This window comes from Oryctolagus cuniculus, chromosome 11, assembly GCF_051225735.1.
Source record: "Oryctolagus cuniculus isolate XC-2025 breed Fujian yellow rabbit chromosome 11, ASM5122573v1, whole genome shotgun sequence".
NCBI classification, from domain to species: domain Eukaryota; kingdom Metazoa; phylum Chordata; class Mammalia; order Lagomorpha; family Leporidae; genus Oryctolagus; species Oryctolagus cuniculus.
In genome coordinates this window covers 96058369-96079740 of record NC_142877.1, presented here as the reverse complement: position 1 = coordinate 96079740, position 21372 = coordinate 96058369, and the positions used below count along the sequence as shown (strand labels likewise).

Here is a 21372-nt window from a genome sequence, read left to right as displayed (position 1 = left end):
TGTTAACAATCCATGAAGGGAGAAGGGCATGATGAGAAAGGGGAGCCAAGAGACCTACTGATCTAAGTGTACTTGGAAGAGGGTATTGCACGGTATATGCTGTAGGATATGCTGACCTGCTTGCTTTGGGCTCTCATCCCCCTGCTCCTTATACTTAGGGGAATACACAAGAATGCTTGTAGGTCTAGCAGCTGTCCTGGCTGTGTGATATCCTAAGAATGAGTCATTCTAGCAGGATGGCAGTGGAGAGACACAGAAAGAACATGATTCCTCTTTGACATCATCTGGCTACTCTGAAGCTCTGGACTGCTTTCCCGTACACCCCTTGTTGTGTAGGACAAACAAGAATCTCCATTTGAGTGAAATCACTATTAGGTTCTCTGCTGCTTGTAGCTGAAAAACATGCTAATCTCTAAAGCTTTGTGTTAGAAATACTGAATGTCATTCTAAAGAAAGTGAACTTTATAAGGTCTTTTGCTACATGCAGGTGAGTGAATTCCATAATAATAATAATAAAAAAACCACAAAACCTTTTGCTATTCACTATCTGTACCTTTCAGAGCCAACTTCAGTCTCACCTTCTTTGTGGAAGCTGCTGTCTCTTGTCTGTTTATACTCATTTATTGTTGGGTAATGGTCAAGTATGGATTAGTGATATGCATTGTTATTGATTCTTCATGGCTTTATGCTATGTATTCCCATTAGGGCTGTAAGTACTTTGCAGGAGGTAGTCAAGTTTTTTTTTACTTTTCTTTCTTTTTCTTTTCCTCTCCTCTCCTTTCTTTTCTTTCTCCCTCTTCCTCTTTCTCTCCCTCCCACTCCCTCTTCTTTTCCCACTCTCCATTTCCCAGGCTGGAGAGAATCACACAGGGGGTTGGAGTCTTTGAATATGAATCCTGGCACCCTCACCAAATATCTACAGGGCTTAAGCTAGTTTTTAAGCTCCACTAAGCCTCAATTTCCTAAATCTAGGGAACAGATATTAGGAATAGAATTAGTCTCACAGGATTATAGTGAGACTCAAATGAATTATTTTCATGATTTCTTTAGTATCATTTTTCTCATCATCTATCTATAGATAGATGATAGATCGATGAACTACATTAGTGACGTCTTGTATCATGCACTTTTCAATGTGATTTTGCAAGTCTTTCTATCATGAGTTGGACTCCATTTGCTACCTGAGCAAATCTTGTAACATTCTTGGGCCAACAGAATGAAATACAAAATAATACTGTGTTAGTTTTCAACAACTAGGCTTCAAGACGTCTATACTCTTCCATTCTCTTTCTCTTTGGATCCCTGCCTTTGCCGTAAGAACAAGTCCAGGAAAGCTGCTGGAGGATGAGAAACTGGAGTAAAGATCAATCTTCCAGTAGAGGCTCCACTTAGCTAGCCTAACTGCCAGTTGGCTAAAGCTACATGAGTGTGTCCAGCCAAAATCAGAAGACCACTTGAGAGACCCATATACTTATGAGAAATAGTAGTTGGTGATTGTTTTAAGCCAGTAAGTTTTAGAGAGGTTATGATACAACCATAAGCTACCTAAGAGACTGGAAGAATTTTGCTTGTTTCATTCACTGCTATTTCTCCAATGCCTTGTGTAGTACACAAGCAAATGCTCAATGTATATGTTGAATAGATTCCCAAGTGTAATTGTGATCAATTTTATCATCTGAAATACGGTGAGGAATGCATATGGAGAAATCATGTAGTGTTGCTTCTGGGACAGTGATTTCTCAATACATATTAGCTATTAATGGGGTGATTGATACTAACTGGTTAATTGATTAATATCTTTTTCATACATATACAACTAACTAATGAGTAATGCTCTCCTAAGCCTGGTTAAAGACAGAAGTCCTCCTCTGTGTTTCAGAAAACCTAACATCAACCACAGTGGGCTTTTAAGCTTTTAATAATCCATCAATCATAGATAAACTACTCCAGAAAACTTGGAGGACAAAATTCCACAAGAACTGCCTTTGGAAACCTAGAGCGTGGAACCAAGGTCATTGTCCTTGGACCATTTAGTATTTGTTTCTGGTTTTCTTTCCTCTGCTGCTTTCCAGCACCAGGCTACATGTGATGAGTCGCAATTCCTCTCAGTGTGCTGCTTCTCCCTGCTAGGTGGGCACCTTGGCACCCCACACTGGGAACTCTCTCTGTGTCCCTGCCCATAATATGGAGCATATGTGTTTGGGGAGGGGTGAGGGATAGGTGTAGCATCTGTTAATTCAATTTCTCATTGCTGCACTATGGTGTGGATCCTGCTTGCTGGCTCTGCTTCGCTATGGTGAAGAGGCCTTTTCATCCTGCCTGAGCAGAAGGCTCCCACTTTGTAATCTCCCAGTGACCTCGTTAGTTCCTAAATTACATTGGACTGCTGGAAAGATGAACACATTGTACCCGCTCTGTGGGACTCATTATTTCCATTCTGGAGACTGTCATTTATGAAATTCTGACTTTCTTTCATCGTGTATTTACACTAGGCAAAGCTAAGAGTATTGTAATTGTCTGTGATGTTTTGAAAACACTTGTCACAAACGGAAGCCAAATGCTGATTAATGTTAAGTGTTCTGAAGAACCAAGCTTTTGGCTCATAAACTGGACTCAAATGGCATTACTCATCAGCTTCAAGTTCTGATAATTGCTCAGCACAGATTGGTGCTAATTTAGCAATAATGGTGCTGAATAGGTTTGTATGTTTCCTCTTTATGCAGTACTATGCACATATAAAGGCTAGCCTGAAGGGGAGATCTGAGGCCTGGAGTTAGGAGCTCCCAGGTTTACCATAATGTGACCATGGGCAAATCAGCTTACCTTTCTGTGTCTCAGTGTCCTTGTCAATAAAAAATAAGTGGTTTCAACAGGGTTATCTTCAGTACCTTCTTCACACAAATTCTGTGGGGTCAACATGTCATTTGGGCTTGAGTTGCTGAATAAGCAGAGATTCATTTCAGGAAAGGCATAAACATAGGGCAAAGCAGATCCACATGGAATATGGGCAAGGGTGTCAGCTTACTTCCCTTCTTCTTGGTGTTTTTTCTATATTAAGAAGGAAAGAAATGTTCCCTGTTGGGCTTGCAGGATAAGCCCTTAATCAAATGTTGCATACCATCTGTTTGAGACAGTATTTGGTAAGTCAAACTTAAGTAGCTATAATCACTGTGGAATCTGAAACTGTTTCCTGTTACCCTGTCTGTTTTCTAAGGCAGACAGGAGATAGTCTAGCTTCTTCAATGTGCACAAAACAGTAATATTGCAAGGAAAAGAGACACTCATTTTGAAACTGCTTATTGAAATTGCCCTTCGTTTTCTCCCTTGATATTCTCCTGTTTATTTATGTTGCTCTCTGCCTAATCCTTCTGTTTCAAATTTATCTACCCCAACATGGCTCACTGCCTCCCCTCTATTCCATTCCTTGGTGGATTTCAATATGCATGCTGATACTACTTATCCTGGCATTGGAAGAACATGGGCCCTGGGATGTTAATGATTGACTCAAGGTCACCTAGCTGGCTCATGCCAGAGCACTATTGGTTATCACGAGGATTAATCAGACAGTGTATAGTAAGTGACTCATAGAGTGTGGGCCCATGAAATGCTCCCCAACATGTGTTAGAAGAAGGGAAATTCAGAGCTTAGAAAGCTGCCTTGGCTGTTTTCTGTAGCCCACTGCTCTGGTCATTTATTTCTCATTTGAAGGCTATAAAAATAGCTCTTCAAATGCTGCCTTATGTCTCCTTCCAACATTAAACACATTTCCCTAAAGGCCTTCTTTCTCTTCTACCAGCTGGATAACACAGAACACACCACCCTCTTCTATTTAGGAGGCTGGGGTCATCTTCTGGGACAATCAGCTGTCTCTCAAAGGCTAGGGAGGTGGTGATAGTGACGCGGATAGTGGAGATCCTCTTGTGCTTCGCGTTGGTCCAAGGCTATGGGTTGGGTTACCTGGGCATGTACATCCCCATATATCTGCTGCCTCCCAGGGTATTAAGTGTCATATAAACACGGCTCCTCAACTGGATGTCTGTTGTCACCTGTCAGAAGCCAGCGCCATGTGCTGTTTACTTGACGTGGAGCCAGGACACCACCGGAGCCTTTCAGGTTATTAAGTTCTAATCCTGGACAGCAGCAGTGCTCGAATATCTGGAACCAGCAAGGAACATGGATGGGAGAAAGTAGGATTTCAGGGACATGACCTCTTAGAACTTGCCTTGTATACTTGGAGGCAGCAAGATGGAAAGGTTGGAGTGTGGAAGTGCAGATGGACTTTTCATGGTCAGATAAAGGTCCTGGGCTGGAGGGATCCTGATGGTCTCATCACCTGTAGTGTGTTCTGCTGTGTGTACGGGGGGAGCTAACCCCTATGCTAGAGCCTGCTCAGAAGTCTGTGTAGTTCTACTCTACAAACCGACTTACAATGGGGGTTCACCAGGCAGTTATCATGACCATTCCCAAGGTGAAAAGAACTAAAGTTGTGAGTCTGGCCCAAGGTCACCCTACAAGGTCTAGTTTAAGGCAGAAATATGAGTCTCAACTCCTCATCCAGCCTTTGCTGCTTCTTAAACCCGAGAGCTAAGTTCTGGGTTCAGGTAATGTCTTTGTGTTCTGTAACCTGGCCCTCCCACTGGTGTGTCAGAGCAGCTCTTTGTTCTGACTTACTGTGTTTTTCTTAGACTGGAGGCAGTTAATCTTACTTCCTAGCCCTGACCTCTCATGGGCGGGGGAAGGCCTAATGGCAACATTTGGATCATATTCAACTCAAGTGATTGCTCTACAAGGCAGAATGGATCTTTAATATGTGATTTGCAGTAATGAAGGTGATTCAGACATTATGTCATGCCATAGGTAGCTGGGCACTCAGACTTTGAGGTTAAGATTTTCTGAGTTCAAATCCCCAGTCTGCTGTTTCCTGACTGTGTGACCTTGGGCAAGTTCCTGAACCTCTCTATGGCTCAATTCCAAAGTTTGTAAGATGGTTAGAAAGAATTCCTTAGGATGAGATAATCTGTGGGGTATCCTTACTGCCTAAAGGGTACTGGGGATATGTTTTTGTTTTTCCATTGTTTCTCACTTCAAACCATGCTGAATTTAGCACTCACATTCTGAACATCACATTAAAAAAATAAATGTTATGCTTAGGTAAGCTAACTGAATCAACAGCTAGCAAAAATTGGGTCTTTAGGGTTCACTATGCTATATGCCAAGTATGGATTTTCTGTTAATGGACTTTAAGTATATTGAGAAAATCATTGTTTTCTTGGTATGGAGGCATCACACAGTACAATATTTTATGCTACTGTAGCCATAGGAAACACTGTGACAAATGGGATTCTGTAAGTTGTATGTTGCAAGAGAATTAGTTCCCCTTTCTTCTTATAGGCTCAGCGTATATATCCAAAAAAGGCGTGAAACTCTTTATATGAAAACTTGCCATTGTATGCCATTCCTTCCAATTCTAATAAATGAAGTTTTAAATGGAAGCACAATATTTTACATAGGGATCTTTTGGTTGGAATTAAGATATTTAAAAATATTGCCCACAGGATAAATTCTTATCTTTAAATGCAATCAGTTTGAAATAATGACTTCAGTACTTCAAATTTGAAATAATTAAATTCTGCTATAAATCGCTCTCTTTTTCTCCCTCAATAAAAGGCAAGTCTGTCCTACCTCCTTTATTGTTCTCAATACAAACTTACAGAGGGGCGAGTATTTGGCATAATGGCTTTAGTCACTGCTTGGGATACCTACATCTCATATTGGAGTACCTAGCTCAGATTCTGGCTACTCTGCTTATGATACAGCTTCCTGCTAATGTACAATCCTAGGAGGCAGCAGTGCTGGCTCAAGTACTTGGGTTCCTGTCACCCGTGTAGGAGCTTTGGATTGAATTTCCAGCTCCTGGCTTCTGCTTGGCCCTTTCCTGGCTGTTATGTGGACATTTGGGGAGTGAAACAGTGGATGAAAGATGACTGTCTCTGTTTGTCCTTCTGTGCCTTCCATTCAAATAAAATGGAAATAAATAAATTTTTAAAAATCCCTCTGGATGTAACACAGATTAGCATTGGGCAAAAGGGACAGATACAGAGCTATGTTGTACAACCTTGTTCTCAAAGAGCATACGTTCTGGTAAATCCATAGCTGAGCAATAAGCCAAATTAGGCTGGCCAGAGCAATCAAGGAAAGTAGGCTGTTTGCTCCCTCTCTGTCTCTCCCTCTCTGTATGATAAGACATACGAAGTGAATTTAAAGCCAGCTAATGTTCACTCCCAAAATAGAATCCTAGATGATTGAAAATAACAAAGCTTTTCCCCTCAAAAGTCAGAAAAGACATAAAAGTGTCATCGTCATCACTAAGATGTATATTAGGAGAAAGTAGCTTGAAATTCTAAATAATTGTTACAAATATATTTCAGGTAGAAAATATGGTAGCCTTTCATTTTTATATCTCCCAGACAAGTAAAACTGCCCTTTTATGTTATAACATCCAAGTTCTTGTGTCCATACTGATAGGCACAATGTGCTTGTAGCTGTGAATATGAAGGTGATAGTGCACCCTTCTGTGTTGATAGATATATTAGCAGCATTGGGACAGCAGGCATTCATTGCAGACATATTACCCATCTAATATTAACACAGTATTTTGTAAGGTAGAAGGAGGAGACATTCCCAATGTGCCATCAATAGAACATGGGCTTCAAGTTTTTTTTTTTTATCCATTCATTCATTCATTCACTCCTTCATTCCAAGATGTATGTACTACCCACCATGTTCCACCCCCTACACCAGATGCTCAGCTGCAGGGATGACTATGATAACATAGTCATCTGAAAGGAAGTAATAGTTTAAACAAGATTCCTGGCCCTGTGACCGCTAGTGGGTCTCAAACTGTGCTTAGGGGATCTAGAAATCCCTTGAAAGTAAATGCCATCATTGATCTGAATGTGTGTATATACATTTTTCTGGGTCAAGGATCCATACCTTTCATCAACTGGTTAAAGGAATTGAGATCTAAAAAAGATGAAAGAGCTACTGACCTGAGAGGGAAGAACTGCTCTGGTTGCAGCAGAAGCTATTAGCTCTGTAACCCGGACTGGAACTCAAGAAGAAGTTTTTTCTGCGTTCCCTGCTCTGATGGTATACCATCAACGTGTTTCTGATTCAGATTCTTTTTCTTCTCACTTCTAATTACTCTTTTCTTATATTCTCCCTTTGAATTCCTAATAGAGACATTCAATCGGGCCAGTAAATCACCATCATTTCTGATGCAGTGTACCTTTCTGCCAGGCACCTCAAAAGTTTTTGGGTGTCCATTAGCTGCCTTTGAGTCAAGAACCAACTCATCTCTCATGTGTCATCCCAATTAGAAATCTGTTGGGGGAACAAGAGGGAATCACTGGGCATGTATCATGGACAATGTTCAAGCCCTTGTCTAGGAATCCTCCTGGGAGAGACTGTAGGTGAGGATCCTTCCTGAGAAGTGAGTAGTTGACATCTGCTATGGTTTGGGTGTGGTTTCTCCCACAAAAGGTTCATGTCTTGGAAGTTTGGTCTCCAGCTTGGCAATCTGGGGAGGTATTATGGAACCTTAAAGAGGTAGAGGCTAGTAGCAAGAGATTCGGTCACTGATGGCATTATCCTGGGAAGAGATTAATGCTGGTATCGTGGAGTTGATACCTGGGAGAGTAGGTTGTTTTAACAGTGGAAGAGCGGGCCTTCTGCAGATCCTAGCTTCCTGTCCCATCATGTGCTCTCTCCTTCTCACATGTCATCTTTTTATGAGGCCCTCGCCAGAGACCAAATGGAAAACTTCCCAATCTTGGTCTTTTAGACTCCAAATTATGAGCTAAATAAACTTCTCTTCTTTATAAAGTACCTAGCCTTTATTTTTTAACAATGGAAAGCAGACCCATCAGTATGATAGCCTCTGCCCTACAGTATGGAAGGTAGATTTAGGGGAATACTTTGGAATACCCATCTATCTACTAACTTGCCAGATCCCTGGTGGGAAGGGTTATTAAGAAGACTAGTTGTGTTTAGGAACTCATTGGGTGGCCATGGAATACAATAAAGTTCACTATCCCATGAATATCTTAAACCTGAAACTTAGGCCTTACCTGTATTAACTCAATCAAACTAACTGATAACAGTTGACTCTGGAATGCACAGATATGGAAACAAAGTATCTTTATTTCTGGTCCACCATAAACTCACACTTGTCCCAAGTCAGATGTGAGGACTCTAAAGGAAATTAGAACCTGCAACCTTTCCTTGTGGAGATTGCTTAAGAATAGAAGTTGTATTGTTTGAGATAAATAGCTGGGTTGAAATGACAATATTCTGGCTCTGACTCTGTCATTCACTGGTTGTGCAAGCGTGAATCCGTGATATAAATGCTTTCAACCATGGCCTTCTTATTTTAAAATGGAGTTAATAAAACCCACTCTGCTTGGCTTGTGGTTGTCAGAAGGACCACAGAAGACAATCACGGGAAATGCTTTACTGTAAATTTCATAAGCAAAACAAGACTTGTAAAAATCATTGCTTTAGTTTGGTTATTATTGGCAGAACAGAATTCATTATTGGCGCCATTCTGGTTCCTATCATTAAATACATTCTTTGGCCTCTCAAGGTCTATGGGAATAGGTTTAAAAGAAATCTGATCATGTTGGAAACGTGTGTATTTTAATGGTATGCATTTGGTTTCAAAGAACATCTGATAAAGACTTTAAAGGTTTAAAAGTACAGACTGAATATTAATAGCACTGGTTAAAAGTTAATGAAGCAGGACCCACCAGGAGAGAGTGGTGGTTTGCTGGGGGTGAGATAGTGCCTCTATCTTTTGCAAGAAGAAATTTTCTGAGAATTTGGCTAGAAATTTCCCAAGGGATAGACTGGTACAATGCCCATGGTCCTGTTAAATTCTTTATTGGGCTTTTTGACCATGGGTATCCAAAGTTCCAGAAAAAATATGATTTTAAAAGATTCATTCGTCAGTTTATTTTCTAATTTAGGTCTGGCATACTGAAGTCTATGAGTTGGACTTTCACATAGCAGAACAACAAAGGCTTTCTCTGAGGTTTATTGATTTTCTGCATGTCTATAGTACTGAGATACTGAGGTGTTAAATTTTTTGTATTTGCATTACCGAACTGTCTTCAGTCTCCCCAGCAGGAGTTCAAGATCCTTATGGACAGGAACTGTGTCATTTTCCTAATATACTAATATTACTAATATTTTCCTAATATTTCTAAAAATACTTTTAACACTATGAATAGCACACAAGATATTATAAGCCACATTGAGGAAAAAAATCTGAACAACTGATAGTTACCTATTTTTGTCCTTTCTCGATTCCAGAATCTTATTGATCATAGTTAGGTATAGTTTGCTTGGTCAAATGTCTGAATCTAACTTCAATTGATAAGGTCCTTTAACTTTGGATTTTATGAAGTCAACAAAAGGATCTGTTGAAAATGACCAACCCTGCCCCTTGTAATGAGGATGATACAGAGTTTATTAATCATATTTGGGAACAAGGAACTAGAAAATATCCTTACTGGTATTCACAAGCAGTATCCCTTAAGGCTGGCAATAATACTCAATGAGCAGTGTGGTTAAAGAACTTTGACTCTCTAGTCAAACAAACTTAGGTCTAAATTATAGTTCTATCTTGTGCTAGCTATCTATGACCTTTGGTCAATTTACTTAATTCCTCTAAGTTTCTGTTTTGTCATCAGTAAATTGGGGCAGTAATAGTCTTCCGGGATACAGACTTGTGAAGATTAATCAAGATAATGTATGTTAAAGGGCTTAGCAGCATGCCTGGCACATAAGATGTGACAAAGCCTTAGAAGCTGTTACTACTAGCACAGGGCATATTATTCTAGTGGTTCCAGCCTGTAGCTCCTTCAATGTGCTCCCAGTTGTCTTTGTCTCAAGGGCTCTCTGCTGGGTCATCTTTTTTTTTTTTTTTTTTTTTTTGCTTTTTGCATTATTAATCACTCCAGATAATAGTTCTCTTTGTTTTTCAAGCCTGGGAATGGCTGCCTAATAAAGGTCTCTGTATCCTGAGATAGAGTTGGGTTTGTCTCAGGCTACTGATTGTACACAGGATCAGTGTGGTTCTGCCTGCCACAGTAATAGGAGGAGAAGAATTTAAACCCCTCTAGGCCAAAAGGACTGCAAGCTGAAAGCAGATTTTCAGCTACCTTGGGGCTTTTAATGGACAACACCATGAAACAGGCCAGCAACAGAGGCTCCAGATACTACTGTTTAATCACTTCATACGCAAAGCTGTATGACAGGAGACAATTTACGGCAGGATCCTGAAAAAGCTCCCTTAAATGAATGCCTTCTGGTTTAATAATCATCAGCATTACATAGACACTGGCTTTCAGTGTGGACTTGAAAGAGGGGTGAAATCCAGAGTCTTCTATGCTCTGTACTTTGGCTTCTGTCTGAATTGACATCTCTTGAACTAGCCCAGAGTGAGAGTGCTTTTGGTATTAAGGATCATGGACTTCCTAAGAACACTGGCTTTAGGTTTTTTGTTGTTGTTATTGTTTGCTTTGTTCTTTTTTTTTCTTAAGATTTATTTTGTTTATTTGAAAGGCAGAGGTACTGGGGGTGGGGATGGGGAAGAAATGGAGAAAGAAAGGGAGAGAAGAGAGAACTCTTCTTTCTACTGGTTCACTCCCCAAATGGCCAAAACAGCCAGATTTGAACCAGGCCAAAACCTGGAGTCTGGGGACTCCAACAAGATCTCCCACATGGGTGACAGGGTCAAAAACCTTGGGCCGTTTTCAGTTGCTTTTTCAGTTGCACATTAGCAGGAAGCTGGACTGGAAGTGAAGCAGCCAGGACTCAAACTGATGATCCGACATGGGATGCTGGCATCACAAGTGATGGCTTAACCCCTGAACCACAGTGCCAGCCCCAGCATCTGCTTTTTTATTGGGCTGGTGTGCCACTGCAATTAGACGGTTGTCGTGATCATGCTGTGGGCTGTGTGGTTTATCCTAGGCCTGGTTAGTTCGGCTGGGTAGGATGTTAAGAGGCGTAAACCTGTAATGGGCTGATAGAGCCCTGCTGCAGGAAAAGCAGTAACGTGGTGTCTTGCTTCAGAACTGCTGAACTAGAGGACAGCAGAGTACTCTTTCTATGACTGTATGCCTGTTCTTTGCTGATGTTCCAGACTTCTGCTGGTCTTTCCTAAGCTTTTTCTCTCAGTACTGTTGGCCTACTAGGGGCCTTGAAGTTGAGGTCAAGGAATCATCGTCACATCTTGTCTCCTAGATCTGTGTTACAGATGCAGCTGCGAATCATCATCTTCATGCATGGAGCAATGACGACAGCCCTTGAGAACTTTGATATAGTTTGAAATTCTGATATAGTTTGTCATGCTGCCAGATAGTGTGCTAACAGTTGGTTCTCACCAAACTGAAAATTCCTTGAGAGTAAAGGCTGCTTTCTGTATTTATATCCACCAGATCTAGTCATTAATAGACTGACAGTCTGTGTTAAGTCAATGGGCAAATGAATGAATGAAGCATCTCTCACAGGCTCATGTTGGTATATGTCAGGCTATAAAGTGTGTGTTTGACAGATGAAGTATTGTGGAAGGGAGTGAAATGCCTTTCAAAAAAAAAAAAAAATGCAGGCCAGCGCTGCAGCTCACTTGGCCAATCCTCTACCTGTGGCGCCGGCACCCTGGGTTCTAGTCCTGGTTAGGGCGCCGGATTCCATCCCAGTTGCTCCTCTTCCTGTCCAGCTCTCTGCTGTGGCCCGGGAAGGCAGTGGAGGATGCCCCAAGTCCTTGGGCCCTGCACCCCCATGGGAGACCAGGAGGAAGCACCTGGCTCCTGGCTTCGGATCGGCACAGTGCACTGGCTGTAGCTGCCATTTGGGGGATGAACCAACGGAAAAGGAAGACCTTTCTCTCTGTCTCTCTCTCACACTAACTCTGCCTATCAAAACAAAAAACAAAAAACAAACAAACAAACAAAAAACAGTAAATACCAAGAAAGTCACATAGGATGGTTAAAGAAAGGCAATGGTGCGGGGCTGGTGCTATGGCACAGCAGGTTATCACCGTGGCCTGAAGCGCCAGCATCCTATATGGGTGCTGGTTCAAGACCCGGCTGCTCCGCTTCCAATCCAGCTCTCTGCTATGGCCTGGGAAAGCAGTAGAAGATGGCCCAAGTCCATGGGCTCCTGTACCCACATGGGAGACCTGGAAGAAGCTCCTGGCTCCTAGCTTCAGATCGGCGCAGCTCCGGCCGTTGCGGCCAATTAGGAAGGGATCCATTGGATGGAAGACTTCTCTCTCTCTCTCTCTCTCTCTCTCTCTCTCTCTGCCTCTCCTCTCTGTGTGTGTAACTCTGTCTTTCAAATAAATAAATAAATCTTAAAAAAAAAAAAAAGGCAAGAGTGCAACAGCAAAGTTAACAATTAGAATAAGAATTGGGTACAACAGAAAGTCACAACTAAAGACTGAGAGAAAGAGTTTCCTTCCAAAAAAGTAGAACCTAGTCTCTATGTTAGAGAAATGCTGTAGCAACACTGATGTTCCTTTTGTGAGTCAAAATGTTTTTGTCTCTGTTTCAAAATAGTCCCTCTATTTCTATACTATATTTTGAGCACATTTTTATCTTTCTGGGAAGGAAGTGGGTGAGAAAAAAGTTCTTTCTGCCAAAAACGACTCACCTTTTCTCATTTGTTCATTAAAAGCAGGCTTTCCAAAGTGACATATCCAGGCCATCTCATAATAGATTTCCCTAGAAGTGAGTATGCAAATGAAGGTTTGAAGTGAATCTGGTCCTTGAGTGCCATAAGCTCTACTGTTCTTATACATATTTCACTATACTTTAATAAAATTCTCCATTTTCCTAGGGTGGAGGTGACATTGCCTCTTTATTTTCAGCAGCTTCTTTGAGATCATAAGAGGAAGTAAGCCTTAACAGATCGACAGGAGCCACTGAAGATTCAGTTTCAAAACTATCAGTTGTTCTCAGCCCCACCTTTGCAGTATTAAGTGAGAGCCATCAGGAACAGCTATAATTAAAGATTGAAAATGCTTACAGGGAGCTCATAGGGCTTTTCAAAATGCTCCCAGGAGCTTGTTCGGTTTCAGAGGGCTATTGGGAAAATGTAATTAAAGTCAACAAGGGAAAAAAGTCTCTTAAGAATTTCAGGGTGAGAGCAAGGAAGGAGTAGAAATTATTTTGATTAGAGGATTGTCCCTCAAGATTTCCTTTAAGATACTCAGTGAAAACTGTTACAGCATCAGGCCCAATGACATCTAGAAATTTCTTTCTGTATCAAACCTTTTGGTTGCAGAGTTGAACTTAATTCTGTATGAAAGAGCAGAAGACTTGTGCCCATATGGGAATTATTCGTGATATAAAGAATCAGGGAGCAGGGTACAAGCATTTGCCTATGGACTTGTGGGAAATTTGCTACAACTTAATAATATGGATGGTTACCATTTCTGTCACCATGAATAAAATACCTAAGATTTTCAGCATGCAAGGTCTAGAATGGAACACACAGATGTTATGGAGGTTGTACTCTGTGCTGGGCACCATGATGGCCTGGAAACACAAAACTGGTCTAGCCATTGTGGAGCTCACTGTGTAGTGGAAGGAGGAAGACAGGCAGTGGAAAAGTGACTGAGATGAATGTAAAGTGCTTGAGATTAGAAAGGGGCAAGTACAGGGAGATTTTTGTTTGAGTGGAAAGTAGCTACCTATTTGATACACTGGAATTGGTGCAGGTCTGACTAGGATTTTCGCATAGGGATGGGGAGACCAAGCAGAGTCAGCAAGGGGCCATGATGGAGGAAAATGACACCGCTTACTTTGACTTTCTTTCTCATTCAGGGGCTCCCACTTTTCCTTGGCAAGGAGCCAAGGAAAGCTTAAACAACTGACTTCTAACATGTGCATCCAGTGACAAAAATGGTAGCAAACAACTGGTTCTGTTAAGTAAGACACAGGCAGCTTCACCTTGCAACAATAGAAGGGAGAAACATTCAAGCAAGCATAAAGCTCTTGATATACCCTTTGGAGTCAGTGGTGAGGGGTTTATAGGAAGGAGAACCTAGAAAAAAGATTTTCGAAAGCTTAACTCTCTGAGGTTAAACACTATCAAAATAAAAAAATGAACTTGAAATAATGCACTTAATTAATTACATGTAGCCCTTAATCACCCATTCATTGCTTCTTAATCCATCATCTAGAACTCAGGGCCAGGATAGGCTATCTATGGGGTTGTATTGGGAAGGACTGTTAGACTCAATGGGATAAGAGTATAGTGATCAATTAGTGATGTCTGTGAAAGCTGTGGAAAGGGGTGAGAGGCAGCCCAGTGCTACATATTTGCCAACCATGGTCTAGGGGCATTTTCTGAGGAAGCTCTCTGCAATATTACTGTAGTGTACAAAGTGAAATCTTATTTAATCATAGCTTCTCAAGCATGAGATAATAGTGTTTTTAGTGACACACAATGAAAATTCTTACCAACTTTGCCAGAACTTTTCAAAGATGACAGATACACTTCGGTAGATATTAATAGTCTGGGGATTAGATATACTCCATGGTGGAACAGAGAGAGTTCATTTGGATTGTTCATATCCTAAAGGATGCCTCTTTCAATATCTTTACGTTCCTGTGTTCTGACTTGCCACTCACCAAGTACTCTTCTGATTGCTAATCTGATTCCTTGCCTCTGAGAAGAAAAAAGTTGCTGGTCAATAAATACCAATATCATTGTTACTGGGAAGATTTTCTGCAGTGGGGATAATAGTAGCATCTCTTTGATAATCAGTTGCCATTTGGGGTTAAATATCAGTTCCTTGTCATTGTAAATTGTAAAAGGGCTGATCTTTCTTGGGAGTTTGATTAATTAAGCTTCTCAGTTTGCTTATAATACCATGAGACTCTCATCTTCAAGAATATTCTTTCCCTTAGAGCTCTAACTTCAACCATAATAGAAACCATCCTGCTTGTTTGTGGGTGTTGAAGGTTGATCAGTGTCCCCAGTAGTGTTGATGACAAAGCTGCTTACTGCTGTTAATGGTAGATGATATTATAGTTGGTGGTAAAAATGATTCAGTTACATTGACAGTGATATTTTGTTTTGATAATGTATTTAAATTTTTAAAATTTCATTTACTTTCATTTTATCAGAGAGAGACAGAGACATGTACCTCCCATAGCTCATTCACTTTTTTTTTTTTTTTAAACAGGCACACCATCTTTTTTTTTTTTTTTAAGATTTATTTATTTATTTGAAAGGCAAAGTTACAGAGAGGCAGAGGGAGAGGGAGAGAAGTCTTCCATCAGCTTATTCACTCCCCAAAAGGCCACAATGGCCAGAGCTGGGCTGATTCGAAATCAGGAGCCAAGAGCTTCTTCTGGATTTCCCATGTGGGTGCAGGGGCCAAGTACTTGGGCCATCTTCCACTGCTTTCCCAGGCCATAGCAGAGAGATGGATCAGAAGTAGAGCAGCCAGAACTCAAACCGGCACCCATATGGAATGCTGGCACTGCAGGTGGCAGCTTTACCCACTACACCACAGCGCCAGCCCCTCATTCACTTTCCAAATTCCTGTAACAGCCAGAGTTGAGCCAGACTGAATCCCATGAGCCCAGAACTCCATCCAGGAGTCTTATTTATCAGGGATTCAAGTACTTGGGTTCACCTGCTGCCTCCCAATGTGTATTAGCAGAAAGCTGGAATTGAAAGTGGAGCCAGGGCTCAAACCTAGGTACTCTGATATGGCATGTAGGCATCCCAAGTAGTGTCTTAACTGTTTTGCCAAATACCCACACCAATCATATAAGTTTATAAGCATTTTTGGTTAAAGATGGTGATTTTAGGAAGAGTCAGATTTGGGACACAATCTAAATTTTGTTATTAGTGAATTTTAGAAGCCTCTCCAAAGTATTGCTATTGAGTAAACATAATTATTAATGTTAGAAGTGAATTATCAGCCTGTGCATAGCAGCATAGTAAATAAAAAGAAGCATAGGAAAAATAACTTTGTATCTGTAGTGTATAATTTCATTTGGGACATAGAAAATACCAGAAATCAACCCAAACATCTACAGCCAACTTATATTTGATCAAGGATCTAAAACTAATTCCTGGAGCAAGGACAGTCTATTCAATAAATGGTGCTGGGAAAACTGGATTTCCACGTGCAGAAGCATGAAGCAAGACCCCTACCTTACACCTTACACAAAAATCCACTCAACGTGGATTAAAGACCTAAATCTACGTCCTGACACCATTAAGTTATTAGAGAACATTGGAGAAACCCTTCAAGATATTGGCACAGGCAAAGAATTTCTGGAAAAGACCCGGGAGGCACAGACAGTCAAAGCCAAAATCAACTATTGGGATTGCATCAAATTGAGAAGTTTCTTTACTGCAAAAGAAACAGTCAGGAGAGTGAAGAGACAACCGACAGAATGGGAAAAAATATTTGCAAACTATGCAACAGATAAAGGGTTAATAACCAGAATCTACAAAGAGATCAAGAAACTCCACAAAAACAAAACCAACAACCCACTTAAGAGATGGGCCAAGGACTTCAATAGACATTTTTCAAAAGAGGAAATCCAAATGGCCAACAGGCACATGAAAAAATGTTCAAGGTCACTAGCAATCAGGGAAATGCAAATCAAAAGCACAATGAGGTTTCACCTCACCCCGGTTAGAATGGATCACATACAGAAATCTACCAACAACAGATGCTGGCGAGGATGTGGGGAAAAAGGGACACTAACCCACTGTTGGTGGGAATGCAAACTGGTTAAGCCACTATGGAAATCAGTCTGGAGATTCCTCAGAAACCTGAATATAACCCTACCGTTCGACCCAGCCATCCCACTCCTTGGAATTTACCCAAAGGAGTTTAAATTGATAAACAAAAAAGCGGTCTGCACCCTAATGTTTATTGCAGCACAATTCACAATAGCCAAGACCTGGAACCAACCTAAATGCCCATCAATGGTAGACTGGATAAAGAAATTATGGGATATGTATTCTTTAGAATACTATACCGCAGTAAGAAACAACGAAATCCAGTCATTTGCAACAAAATGGAGGAATCTGGAACACATCATGCTGAGTGAAGTAAGCCAGTCCCAAAGGGACAAATACCATATGTTCTCCCTGATCGGTGACAACTGACTGAACACCAAAAAGGAAACCTCCTGAAGTGAAATGGACACTATGAGAAATGGTGACTTGATCAGCATAGCCCTGACTGCTAATGGACAACTTAATACATTATCCCTCATAGTATTTTTTTTTTTGTCTGTTCTACTTAATATGACTGGTTTAATTCTGTAATTATCACACAGTTATTCTTAAGTGTTGAAAATTAACTGAAATGTGATCCCTGTTAAACATAAAAGTGGGAATAAGAGAGGGAAGAGATGTATAATTTGGGGCATGCTCGGGCTGACTTGCCCCAATTGGTAGAGTTGGAAACATACTAGGGGATTCCAATTCAATCCCATCAAGGTGGCATGTGCCAATGCCATCTCACTATTCCAAGTGATCAATTTCAGTTCACAATTGATCATAATGAAAGGACTAAGAGTCAAAGGGAGCACATAAGCAAGTCTAGTATCTGCTAACACTAACCGATAGAATAAATAAAGGGGAGAGTGATCCAACATGGGAAGTGAGATACTCAGCAGACTCATAGTATGGCAGATGTCCTAAATAGCACTCTGGCCTCAGAATCAGCCCTAAAGGCACTCGGATCTGGCTGAAAAGCCCATGAGAGTATTTCAGGCATGGAAAGCCAAGACACTCTGGCAAAAAGATCTCTGTGAGTGAGATCCCAGTGGAAAGAACAGGTCTTCAAAGAGGGAGGTGCCTTTCTCTGAAGGGAGGAGAGAACCTCCACTTTGACTATGACCTTGTCTAAACAAGATAAGAGTCGGAGAACTCAAGGGGCTTCCATAGCCTTGGAAACTCATGACTGGTGCATAGGGAGATTACTGATGCCATAAACAGGAGTGTCAATTTGTAAAGTCAACAACAGGAGTCACTGTGCACTTACTCCTCATGTAGGATCTCTGTCCTTAATGTGCTGTACACTGAGGCTTAATGCTATAACGAGTACTCAAACAGTATATTTCACTTTGTGTTTCTATGGGGGTGCAAACTGTTGAAATCTTTACTTAATGTACACTAAACTGATCTTCTGTTAAAAAAAAAAAAAAGAAAAGAAACTATCAATTTCCAACTTGACTCTCACTGGGATTAAACATGACAATAGGTCTGATCTGATTTCATCATCATTTAAAAAAAAATCATCTATTATTTTTCACTTTATGTTTCTGTGTGGGAACAAACTGTTGAAATCCTTACTTAAAGTATACTAAGCTGATCTTCTGTATACTAAGATAATCGAAAATGAATCTTGATGTGAATGGAAGGGGAGAGGGAGTGGGAAAGGGGAGGGTGGTGGGTGGGAGGGATGGTATGGGGGGGAAAGCCATTGTAACCCATGAGACGTACTTTGGAAATTTATATTCATTAAATAAAAGATTAAAAAAAAAATACAATGTAGTGTGTATTTATTACATTGGTGAGCTGGAGCTGCTGAGCCAATTGAACTGGCTTGCAAGAGCCAATACTAAATTTTTTAGTTTCACAAGTTGGTTATTGAATAGAGCCATTATTAAAATTAAATGATCCATATTTACAATTATACTAATTATGAAGTTATACAAACAAATTATACTAATTATTAAGGAAATAAATAGTCCAAACTCATCACATTCTAGTTATGTTATTAGATTTTACTTTTCTGTGATCTCGGGGTTATTTATGACTATTGAATCTCTGTGGTGGAAATACCGTGTAACGGTATGTCTCTCTGCCGTTCTTTCCAACTGTGGGCATTGCCACCATGTTGGTGCCTTGACATTGGCCATGTATTTACCCCACAGAAGGTGACAAAATCTGCAAACCAAGACTGGCCTCCACATGCCCAGAGCCAGTTGGGAAACACACACAAGCAGCACCCACGGTGTGTAAATGTCCAACAGGAAGGACAGACTGAGAACTGTCAATGGCCAGAGCAGAGTGAGAGCGCCGCAGGTTGGGGTCAAGGAGGGAGGTTTTAAAGCTGGCTCTGAAGCAGATGCAACATTAAGTGGGACAGGACCACCCTCAGGGATATTGAGAACCAGGACGAATCACAGAATGCCCACATGTCCCCAAACGTTTTTATACAGGTAAAATCAGGTTAACGTGCATATGAAAAGCCTATTAAAGGGGAAACAAAGTAAATAAAAAAGCAGCATAAACCTGAGTGCGTGTGTGTGTGTGTGTGTGTGTGTATGTATGTGTGTGTGTGTGTGTGTGTATACAAGGGATTCAGTGCACTCTTGCTGTGTTGAAGTGATTGGGTCACCAAGTGAAGTCCAGGAAAACATTAAAGGCTTTTCTGAGTGCCTCTCCCAAGTAGAAGCTCCCTTTGATCTTGCCATAGAGCTGAAACAGAATTTAAAACACTGGGGGGGAAAAGGCAGACTAAAGGAGAAAGGGTGTTTAGGTGGCTTCTCGGAAGTGGAGGAGGGGCAGTCTTGGAGCGCACTCCCTGAAATCCTCTTCAGATTGCAGGCCTGGAAAAGCCTCCTAGGGGAAAAATAGTCACAATGACGGGGATGTTTGTAACATACGCAGAAATAAAGTGCATAGCAATAATGGCAGAAAACGTAAAATGATTTTGTGGTAATAAAAATGATTAAATGATAAATGGCTTTTTCTAATTTTGTCTTTAAAAGTTATTTATCACATGTATACAATATGTAATGAGTAGATCAGGATAATTGGCATGGGTAGAATCTCAGACATATATAATTTCTTTGTGTTGTAATATTCAAGATCCTCTTGACTAACTTTACTTACTTTTTTTTTTTTTTTGGATTGACTAATCGAGAGACAGAGAGGCCTAGAAGGAAGGAGAAAAAGGAGACAGAGCTCACATCTGGTCGTTCGCTCCCCAGATGCCTGTAATGGCTAGGGCTGGGCAAGGTGGAAGCTGAGAGCCAGGAACTTGATCAAGGTCTCCCATGTGAATAGCAGGCACCCAATTGCTTTAGCCATCATTGCTGCTTCCTGGGGTCTGAATTCCAAGGAAACTGGAATGAGGAACAGAGCTGGGGCTCAAACCTTGGCACTCCTACATGGGATGCAGAAGTCCTAACTGGTGTTTTATTTTTATCTATTTATTTATTTATTTTGACAGGCAGAGTGGACAGTGAGAGAGAGAGACAGAGAGAAAGGTCTTCCTTTTTGCCATTGGTTCATCCTCCAATGGCCGCTGCGGCCGGTGCGCTGCGGCCGGCGCACCGCACTGATCTGAAGCCAGGAGCCAGGTACTTATCCGAGTCATGGCTTTGGATTGGCCCCGCTCCGGCCATTGCTGCTATTTGAGGAGTGGACCAGCAGATGGAAGACCTTCTGTCTGTCTCTCCCTCTCTCTGTCCGTAACTCTGCCTCTCAAATAAATAAAATCTTAAAAAAAAAGTTATTTGAGCAATAGCAACATCATTCTAATTCAGTAGATCAACCTCCCAAAGTGATTGCTTTGAAGGGGGTGCCATTCCTTGGGATCTGTTAAACAAACAAATGAAACAAATTTAAATGCAATCTGAGGTTGTCTCATCTCTCTCTTGAGTCAAAAATTTATGGGTTAGGGTGATCAAAATCATCCTTTAGAGACCACTCTCCTGTGTCCAGAACCATCCAACAGTTACTGCACTTGGTTGCTCATTTATAATAATGCATGTCCAGACAGGCCAGCTCTGGTAGGTACTGATGAATGCTCACAGTTCTCATTACATGTAGACAGGTGAGTTCCCTTGCATTCAAGAGCTCAGCCACCCTCTCATCTGTGCTCTTTGCAGTAGAGAACTGCCTGGCTGTACATCAGACCAGTGTCCTCCTTTGTGAGCATCTGGAAAAGATCGCCTTCATTTGGTATCCATCCCAACGTGCCTGTGCAAGCAGGTTAAATGGCGTGTGTAAAGGTGTAGTGACCATAGAGTAAAAAAATGTGTTGGGAATATCATGGATAGATCATCTGTCTGGAGTGGATCGAATTTGTATGGGAGAAGGACTGCAGGTAAGATAGTGCTAGACTGGTTCTGTGTACCCATGGAGACACATCACAGTCCATGCACACACAAATCAGCATGTGGCAAATCTTTTGTTAAGTGAAATAATCTGCTAGGGAGGGAATGGGAAGTTACCAGGTAATAATGCAAAGTTCTTGGCAACCTTCTTTAAAAATGATAGCTTCTATTCCAGGTGCACAGTTGT

The 21372-nt window shown here is 41.1% G+C and overlaps 1 long non-coding RNA gene across 8 annotated transcripts in view; it reads left to right on the top strand.

Moving 5' to 3' along the window:
- LOC103348347 (uncharacterized) overlaps window positions 1-21372 on the top strand; it is a 370913-nt gene that overhangs the window by 288050 nt on the left and 61491 nt on the right. The gene's annotated exons all lie outside the window — the stretch shown is intronic.